Source organism: Macrobrachium nipponense, chromosome 1, assembly GCF_015104395.2.
Source record: "Macrobrachium nipponense isolate FS-2020 chromosome 1, ASM1510439v2, whole genome shotgun sequence".
Taxonomy (NCBI): Eukaryota; Metazoa; Arthropoda; class Malacostraca; order Decapoda; family Palaemonidae; genus Macrobrachium; species Macrobrachium nipponense.
Window position 1 is genome coordinate 111,655,974 of NC_087200.1, and position 10,000 is coordinate 111,665,973.

Here is a 10,000-nt window from a genome sequence, read left to right on the forward strand (position 1 = left end):
CTGTGTATTGGGGTGACACGAAACAAAATATGGATATAGGTTTTTTTAATCATATAAAACACACTTTCAACCTAAATGATTTTTATAAGTAAATCACCACAATTAAACACAATTCAAGCATGCGAATAAAGTACTCATCATCAGATCGAATTCTAAAAAGCGTCAGTATATACAATAACCGACAAGAGAATAAAAGCAATATCTTAAATTTAGCGTCGGTCTGCTATCACCCGGAAAAGTCGAACCAGACCCCTCACACACTTGTACTGAGCACTTTTAGCGTGATAATTTCCATTCTTTGTTGTATATTATACAATCGCATCTCGCACAACATCGTGAATTCTGTTCCATGCCTCTTAGGGTGAATATGACTGCCTTAACTACCTGTATTTGTCGATAATCAGATTGGTCAAAACAATCAATAATTATAAATCAACTATTATGATAAAATATTTAGTTCCTACAGACAACTGTATTACATAGCACTAGCATGGTCTGTAATTACCAAAAATAGGTGTCCCTAGTTATCCCAAAAATAGGTTATCCCAAAAATAGGTTCCAAGTCCACTGTAAATACTATGCATACCCGTTTACACAAATGAAAAGTAAGAATTCAGTATAATCTATTTATAAAAAAAAGAAAGATTATAGCCATCAACCTACTGTGCTTAAAACATTAAATAAACATTTATTAATTTTGGATTTATTTAATAATTTAAAATCTGCTATCTCAAAATATAGGATTTTTTGTATTCTACTACACCATTATTGCACTGTCGCAAAAGCTGTGCATAATTCCAAAACAAGTATGATAAAGGAAAGTTTACTATTTATCTTCACAGGTGCCATTTTGAGCACCATATTCATGTGTTATTAGCAAGGCATTTTATCCATATCATAATGTTAACGAAATCCTTTATAACGCAATACCATTACCGGGGGCTCATCAGCATCGCCTTGGACACCCTTCGCAAACTGTGTCATCCAACTGTTTCTTGGATGCGCCTTCCTGCTTACTAGATATTAAGGCAATTCCTTTCACGCCATCTATCAAACCCTTATCAACGCTTCATCTCCCTCTATCGAGCACAGAAATTTTTTCACCAACCAATTGATTCCTATTCTTTCCAAAAGAACAAACCTCTTGAAAATACTCTAATCCAACCTTTCACCTATTCTAGCAGTTTATACCACCTCTACACAGGTATCTACATTACTGAACTCCATCGATTCTTCCTGCTTCCCAAGCTTTAAAAACAATTCAAATCAATACATTTAACCATTTGTTAATTAGCTTTCATTAAACATCAAAACTCAATTTCCATCAGTCGCCAAAACAATTCCTACGTACTACCTTCCCACCTTGGCTCTGATAAACAAGTCTTTTGCAACCGTCCAGCTAAGTTCTTCTCATTCAGTTACACAACAATAGTATGTGTAAAGTTGAAGGCGGTTGCTTGAAACCAGATAAACATCATCGGAGGAAGGAGAGATACCAGAATTCTTTCAAAGTGATTTATTATACTGACGTTTCAAGACCATGTGTCCCATTTTCGAAGCTACAGTTTTAAAAGAACAACAGAATTAAAAACAGACTCGGATTAAAACATGATAATACGTTATTCTTAACATGAAGTAATGCAAAGGGAGGTACAAGAGAAGGGAACAGTGATTACCAGGTAGTGCTGAAGGCAAAAGCTGAGTGACTGTCAGGTCCGTTTTGGTCCCGAATCCCGATGGCAACTCAAGAGAGGTAAAGAGGAGTTGACGTGGACTGAGTATTTAATTGGGGAACCAGTTGTTTAATAAGAAGAGATTCGAGTATTGACAATAGGTGTTCGTTTGGAGCTTTGCCTATTATTTTGAAATCCTTATAATAAGTATTGTATTTGCATTTTTCCCATGAAATTCCTGTATTACAGACATTGGGAAAAAATGCAAATACAATATTAATTACAAAGATTTCAAAATAACAGGCAAGGCTCCAAACGAATACCAATTGTCAATACTCGAATCGTACGTGTAAATGGAAAGGGTCTGCCCAAGGAAATGGGAAGAGCTGAAATGAAAAAAGAACTTCCATTAATATAGCCAAACAATAAAAATACAACAGTTGCAGGAACTTGGCAGGACGTGGGCAAAGTAAAAGTATTATTGTAAACTGCTGGTGATTCAAATGTGACAGTGGTAAAAAAAATGACAGAATTTTACATAAACCAACCCTTCAAGCTTATTAAAACAAATATAAGAGAGGGGCGGACCGGTTTGATCAACTGTGTGCAACGTACAATTTTAGTCAGAGGAATAAGAAATGGTATCTGGTTAAAAGGCTTTTTTTATTTTTTATTTTTTAATATAGAGGCGGTCTCAGTGAATGAAAAAATAGATTAAGGTATTCACAATCCTAAGTCACAGAAACTGGATTGTTGAAAGGATTTCCAGAAGTGCCACTGATTGACTTGTAAGACGGAACTGGAATTACCATTATCAAACTCACAGGCAGAAATTTCATTGCTCAATTTCTGGCAAAAATCACAAGTATGACTGTATTGTTTACTACAGTATTAGAAGCAGTGACTGCTTCTTGAAGAAAACAACGGAGTGAAAATCAAGACAAACATATCCTTACGAGCGACCTTTGTGTGTTTTGCCATGCATCAAAATATACCATACTGTAAACAATAAAAAAGAAATTACTGTAATAAGATAAGGAACATTCCTATTTCATTTGTACTATATGATTTTCAATGGAGAAAGTAAATAAGAAAAAAATTTCTTTATTTTTATATATTTTTCGCAATAATTTTCAATTTCATTCATATATGTTTACATAATATACAAGATCCTCTCTTATATTTGCATATATTAAATGCTGTATTGTAGAAAAGCTCTACTGTATATCCTTTTCCAGTCCGTCCTTTGACACTATGAAATCTCAAAATATTCTTTCGTCAAAGGTACTATTTTACCATATAAGTTAATATAAGGTTGCAAATTTAATCTACAGGCATTTTATTTAGATTTAGCTCCACCAGAAAAACGCTGGGTCAAGAACACGTATATTACAATACTAACATTTTTTGCAGGTTTCTGCTATCTTTTTTCTACCATTTTATGAAAAATTAATGTCAGATATTGAAAATATAGGGTCTGTTCTTATAGGGAAATCCATATGAAGGTAACTGAGGCATTTCCATTTCTTTAACGAGAGAGAGAGAGAGAGAGAGAGAGAGAGAGAGAGAGAGAGAGAGAGAGAGAGAGAGAGAGAGAGAGATTCCAAAGGCATATTGTTACACTAATATTAAATAATGTCATTAATTTCAACAGATTCTCCATGGCTGACACAACGTAATCAGAAAATAAAAGGGTTAGTATCTACACCTGTCTGAATTATTTCAGATATCTGAAGCTACCTTTCAAAGTAGGGCTTTGCATTCTCATTCGCTGCGCTGACTATCGAGCAGATGATAGTCAATGTATGACGTTTTTGACATTACAGAGCATGAAGTCCAAAAATATTTTACTAAATACCAACCTCACAGAATGCCAACTGGTAAGAAACACATTAAATTATCTCTGCTGGTAATTATAAAGTATCGGCCAATTATTTAAAGGGTTTCACTGAAAAACGCTACTGTTGTATTACTCATTGTTCTTGTGTGAAATACTCCCATTATCAGGTGTTCACTTTAAACCAACAGCACATTTTGGCATGTTTACTTGGACTAAACTAGACTAGACTATACTCATAAGAAATGGGATAAAAATCCATACAGCACAGTTGTCACCCATTATCGGCAAATTCAGTTACGTGGGATCAGACAATATATTAAATATTACACTCCCCCTCGGCCATCATCCCATATAATTCATATCTGGGCTGCTGTTCTATGCCATACTGATCCTTCCCGGTAACAAATTCCCGAGATGTATGCTAGTATTGCAACAACCCCGGATTTTTTTGCCATGCCTATAGGTTAGGTTAGGTTAATTGGAAAAGTATCCTATGGCTAATTTGGGTGTGGGAAACATAGTGAGATTATTTTCAAGAAGATTCTGTACATCGTTTGTTTTTAAGATAAGGCGTCCCACTTTTTCAGGGAGGGTCTAGTACTCGGTTACAGTTCAGGAATATGTTTCCCGGTAATGCTCGCATCCCAGTCTAATGCCTCAGTCATGTTCTAGAATTCAAAAGTGCAAACTACTGCTTACTAACACTATCACCCTTTTGTGCAAGTTTGTAAGGAGTCAGGTTAATGTGTACAGCATATTAAGGCACAAAATTAAATTTCAATTATGTAATATCAAAGTCACTATTTCCTGTGAGTTACTTATACCAAGGAGAAATATAATTGTTCAGTGTATCTGCTCCTGGCTAAGGCAGATATGCTAACTAATCATGAGGCAGGTCAGGGCGATACCATCTGACACGTGCTCGTGTGTTCTTTATTTCTTTCATATTAACGATGATGGGGTGATTCAAATAAAATGCTACCAAATGGCTCAATGAGAGGTTGGGAAAAGTTTGGCAATATCCACTGGTATGCTAGGTGGCATTCAACTTTTTTAACGACCTGCGGGGTTCGATTGGTAATGTCCTGGCCTTTCAGTTGAAAGACTGTTATTCGGTCCTGAAGTGAATTAGAAACTCACTTCTGTGAAACATATGCTCATGGTTTCTTGCTTTTAGCATATTGTGACAAGCGTCCTTCTGACACTTTTTTTAACTTTTTTCTCCTTAAAATCATGAAATAAAACATGGAAGAAATGCAGAAATTGGTCTTGGAAAATTACCTGAGTTCGAACGGAAATGTAGAGTAAAGCATTAAGTGTTGTTTTCACTTTTGAGATTTTTTTTACTCACCGCCTGTCCCTTTTAGCCTTAACAATCTCTCAAGTATGTAAGCATGACCAGGCCATCAGTCACCTGCAAAAATTTTATTTTAATTCCTGTCATTTTTTATTTGTTGCAAGTAAAACATTGCCTTTCCCAAGTCCAATTAAGACACCGGCCTTAACATGATAAAGACTTGCCTCTTCGAGAAAGATAGAATGTTCTGGGACTGCCCCCCCTTAGAACCTTTGTTCAAATCTCCAGTTAACGTTCACAAGTCATTTGAAGTGATTAAGTCCATAAAACTCATTAGTTTCACACCCTCACACGGGTGGACTACCTGACCTCACACCTCCCACCAGCATTCTTGTTTTCAGGGTGCCCCGCACCTGCATTTTCGGCCATGAACATAAATCCTCTAGAACCTAATTAGCACCTCTTTGTATCTCTCCTCCATACATTTCTCTAACAGCTTTCCAATGATCCTTTCAGGTACCAACCATGATTAGGAGTGAGACCAAAGGAACGAGAGATGTCGCCCCTATTTTGACAGATGTCAACAACAACTTCTGGCAACACCTGAACTGGGTATATATATGGGCCCGCGTGCCCTCTCAACTCGTATTTTGCCCTAGCCTTTCAATGTGGCTAACTGCCCTAGCATACTACTGTCTGGCAAAGATCCTACCAACTAGTTTACATTCCTACTATACCATTTGGAACCAGGACTGCTCGACATCCGATCCTGATGCCCTCTTGAAGCTGTCAACCTGAAGTTACACAAGTGCTGTCCAAGGTGGAATTCAGAGCACTCCCTTATCGTATTCCATGGTGAAGAACTGCAAGCGACGAAGCCCTTCCCCTGATGTTCTGGTTCAACTCTACTCAAGTCTTATCCACGAACTCAGGTACTGTGAATTGGAAGTTGGTTGTTGGCCCTCACCTACTATTCTTGCATTTAATCCTTGTTCCGCATTTCTCCTATTTCCATAATTCTATTATCCTGTCTCTTTCTGAGACTCCAGTGAGTTTTGACTGTGAATTTGTGACATCTTTTAGTTCACTGTGAAAGTGTTCTTATGATCTTTGTTTTTCATGCCTACAGTAATCGAGTAATTTAGCATTTATTCAATATATTGATCATTGTTGTATCTTGCATTTTCCATTTAAGCATTGATCTGTTATGTAAGCTTCCCCGTTGTTATCCCATATGTTACAATTTACCTGCTTTGCAAATTCATGTAGATTTTCCCATTGTGTGCCATCTTCTGTAGTTCAGCAATGACACTCAGCCAGTGCTATTCTTCAGGACAAGATTCCTGAGATCCTAGTGGGAGCAAGCCTTGCTTACAGTGCTCCATCTTATGTGTTACCATGAGAGTTCTATCATTGATTTCTGCACCGTATTTACTCGCTAAATTTAGTTTTGCTTACAACCAAGAGGCACATTTGCTATTGATATTGTACATAACATTTAGTAGTGATAGTGTGCCATGGAGCCAGTGAGAGCTCATGTAATTTTGTTATTCTTCTGATTACCTTAATGAATTATATTTCTAGTAGACATAATACATGTATGTACCTTTAATCCTTTTGAAAGCATTTTGTGAGATTTTTACTAAGGGTATATACTTTTATTTTCTGTTCACATAAGGTAGACCCCTAGTCAGTTCTCGTTTCCAAAGAATTCAAAGTAGACCCAGTTCTTCCAGATTTTCCAAGATAAAATCCTATATGTTAACTTTACCCACCCTGTGACTATATATATATATATATATATATATATATATATATCTATATATATATATATATATATATATATATATATATATATATATATATATATATATATATTGTGCACAGCCAAGAAACTGTACCCATCAAACAAAATACAAGTTTGTAAGCTTCGAAAGAATAAAATGTGACACAGCCACTGGCTTTTACCTCGTTTCTCTAACCTGAACGTGTTACAGATTCTTGAAGACTTGGAAGTAGAGACTTTACCCTTTTGTACAGATTAGTTATTAAAAACTTAAAGAAATTTATCACTGACAAGAAAAAATGTATAAAGCACGGCTTAATGATAATAATCAAGTGATATGACTACTAAAAAACTGAAGGTGCCACCATCAATATTTTACTCATGATAACTTTATACCTCTGTAACAAGCATGAATAATTCAACAGTAGCTTGAATAAATTACATTTGGTCATCCAACAAGTACTGTCATAGGAAGAAGGCGACCCTTGAGAGCAGACCTCGTCGTTAGGCGTAGGCAGTACCGGGTTTTTATCATGGAATGGCAACACTGAATTCTCATGGCTTCCTATACACCTGGGTTGCATTGTTTCCCCACCTGTTGGGCACAGAGATTGTATGGAAGTGTCAGAAATGTCTTATGGACGTCGATCGATTCCATTAAGGGAGGTGTCTTAGCACACTGACTTGAGACTTAAAAATATGCTTCCCGAGCTGCCCAGCATGAGAATATTGTCTTGTTGATACCAGCGTTTGTCAAAATCGATAAAAAGGCAATGAACCTGGTGTTGCAAATGTGAGGTACAAATGGGAATACGTATGATATAAATATACAGCGCCAAACATGGAATATATGTATGTATGTATGTACGAAGGTAGGTATGATATAGATATATATATATATAGTATATATATTATATATATATATATATTATATTATTAATATTATATGTATATATGTGTATGTATATATATATATATATATATTATTATATATATATATACACACACATACAACACACACACACACATATATATATATATAGATATATATATATATATATATATATATCTATACATTATATATATATATATATATTGTGTGTGTAAACTGTACATATATAATACAAAATTATTTCACCCACATTGTTAAAAGTATATGAGAGATCAGGAGTTACCAATCCATCCTTGTAAGGCACCGTAAGCAAGCGATTGGCATTTATACTCATTTAACGCATTAAAGTGAGAGGTCTTCTTTTTCGCTCTTGTTATAATAATCATAATTTTACTGATGGGCGTGAGCTACGTTCATATATCACACGAACTAAACCTACCTTCTTCGTTTCTTTACCAAAAATTATATTCTAAATTCCTGAATAGTTCAACTGTGGTATGCAATTTTAAAATCTTTCGAAAATGATACTCATTCTCGCTGAAAAAAAAAAAAACCTAACAACTTACCGACAGAATATAAATGATATTGATAAAACTGCTGGCGCCTAAACTGAACATCAACAGCAGGAGGAAAGTAATAACCAACCAAAACTATACTACTATCAAAAGCAATATCATAATAAACTTATGTTCTGCTTAAATATCGCAAAGCTGCTTTAGTTAAATTAACAAAAATACCACAAAAAACCTCAGTAATAATAATAATAATAATAATAATAATAATAATAATAATAATAAATAATAATAATAATAATAAATAATAATAATAATAATCATAATCATAATAATAATAAAGCAGTACAAACCTACTTTACTAAAAAACAACAAAGCTCTTACATCACCCATCAACACACTGTCAACTCAAAACTAACACAATTATATCCACGAGTCGGTACTTAAAACTTTTCACCCGCTTTGTTCCTATAGATGCAAGTTCGTCCTCAGATTTCAAAACTGTTTATTGTGGTGCCTTTCTTCAAATCGCTCGGTTTTATTATAATCACTTTAGGAAAATAAAATTATTTAATACTTCCACACAGTGTTATGTGCTAAATCATGTATTGAGTTTGTTACAAGAGTAGTATATTCGATAAATAACTTTAGGTTGCAAGTGTACACGCTACTTTCAAAAATGCCTTTTGAACATCGAGACAAATTCCATTTGTACCGTAATTACACTGGCTAAACGAACTGCTCTAGATATATTGAAAGGATTTCACACAATTCTTTGCATAGGAATTTGAAAACATCCGGAAACCCTCGTTATCATAAGGCGGGACACATTCGAATTGTCTTGTTATATACTGTTCAGACATTGTTGGCAGTAACAAGAAGAGAAGTCTGAAGATTCACTGTGCTACTGCTGAGCCTTTAGTATGGGTGTATATAGGTAATGATGTGGAAGTCTCTGTATGGGGAATAATCCACGCTTTAGCAGTTTGAGTATGAATGTGACGGTGATCTTATTTTTTTCAGTACCTATGCCTTGTTAAAGGGAAATACTTTAGTCTGAAGAATATATATAAATATATATATATATATATATATATATATATATATATATATATATATATATATATGTGTGTGTGTGTGTGTGTGTGTGTGTGTGTGTGTGTGTAGTATATACATTTTTCACACAAAAAAAGTATATATTAAAATTATGAACATAGGCTATACTGCGTGCACCCAAATATAAACACTACGTGATGGCTGATAGTGTCATTGGCTTCCATGGCAACATAGGAATTGGAAGACCAAGACCTACTTGGATGGGGACTGCGAATTGGAAAGTTTGTGGAAGACAACGCAAAGAAAATGCAAAGAGGATGACATATATGTGTGAATACCCAAATATCCCAGTAGGTGGTCATATATCTTACACAACGCTTTTTCTCTTGACTAGAACTTAATACACACACACACAAAAACAAATACATACATACATACGTATGCATACACACACACACACACACACACATATATATTTAATATAATTATATTATAATATATATGATGATATATATATTACTTACATATAATTGACACATACACATGCACTGTTGTATTTTATATTATGTCTTATAATTCTTTATACCTATTGACATATTATAACCATGTTGTGCATATTTTTTATTTACATGTAAGGTACACAAATTAACGGCCACACAAAAGAGGGTTGAGATGAAGAGTTCCAACCCTAGATACACTAGGCCCCATTCTGAGGCTCATACCAAGGTGCCTTTATTCGGTATACACAAACAGGGGCCATACGTGAGAGCCGTCACCGGCTGGATGGCAGGTCTAAAAAGTGGAGTCCACTCCGGTGGACAACAGTTACATACAAAAATACCTAACGATACAGGTGTACATACGCTCACATGTTTGCAAAACGTACACACGATTAGAATGATATAACATAAATTTAAAGAGAGAGAGAGAGAGAGAGAGAGAGA